Source organism: Mandrillus leucophaeus, unplaced genomic scaffold (assembly GCF_000951045.1).
Source record: "Mandrillus leucophaeus isolate KB7577 unplaced genomic scaffold, Mleu.le_1.0 Scaffold107, whole genome shotgun sequence".
Taxonomy (NCBI): Eukaryota; Metazoa; Chordata; class Mammalia; order Primates; family Cercopithecidae; genus Mandrillus; species Mandrillus leucophaeus.
This window is the reverse complement of record NW_012098876.1, coordinates 229,156-230,092: the sequence shown is the minus strand read 5'-3', so window position 1 is coordinate 230,092 and position 937 is coordinate 229,156.

Here is a 937-nt window from a genome sequence, read left to right as displayed (position 1 = left end):
CCCCCCGGGGCAACAGAGCGAGACTCTAACTCAAAAAATAATAATAAAAAAATAAAAAATAAAATATGGGAAAAAGAGAACATGAGCAATTCAGTATTCTAAGTAAAAAGCTCCAGGGAGAGGCTTAAAATTCTTATTCTCAAATAGATTAAAGAAGCGCTTATTCTGATATTCTGTTTTTAATCTCACCTAAATCGTATTCTCTTATATTTTACCCAGGGCCAAGTATGGCAGTCATCTAGCTTTTATAAATGAGTCATATTTATTTCTTTTCCGAGATATCTCCAGGCTGCCTCCTCCCAGATGATTTTGGCTGCAGAACTGGCTTACCTGGTTGCAATCATGTAGTAGTCAGAGAAAACAACTAAAGGCACTACTGTAAATATTACAGGAACACTGAAATAACATTAGAGTCCCTGGATCTGCGTGGGTTGTGTCCCTCCAGAAAAGGCAGAGGGGAAGGTTTGCAGATGTTGCTTTACTGACTTGTGTCAATGTTTCTTATTTCAATAGTAAGCCTTTGCCAAATCTCCGTTCATCTCATCTACCAAACACTGTGATTTCTACCATCAGCTCTTGTTTATCTTTGTCTCTCCCCATCATAGCAACTGAAACAAAGTTTTGGGATTGAATTATTGATTTGCTTGATTGTTGTGGCTGCGTTCTAGTTATTTTGGAAATTCATCCATCTGATATATGACCAACTAATAGAAGACAGTTTTCAATCTTCTAAAACATAAAACTATGGAAATATATGTATGTGTGTGTATTTTTGTGTGAATAAATATAGAAATACATATACCAATATGACATATATTATAAATGCATGTATAAACATTTTATATATTAAATACATATATGTACGTTTTAGTATATACATTAATATTACCATATGCATTTATTTACATGGAGATACTTTTTGTTCTGACTAAAAAAG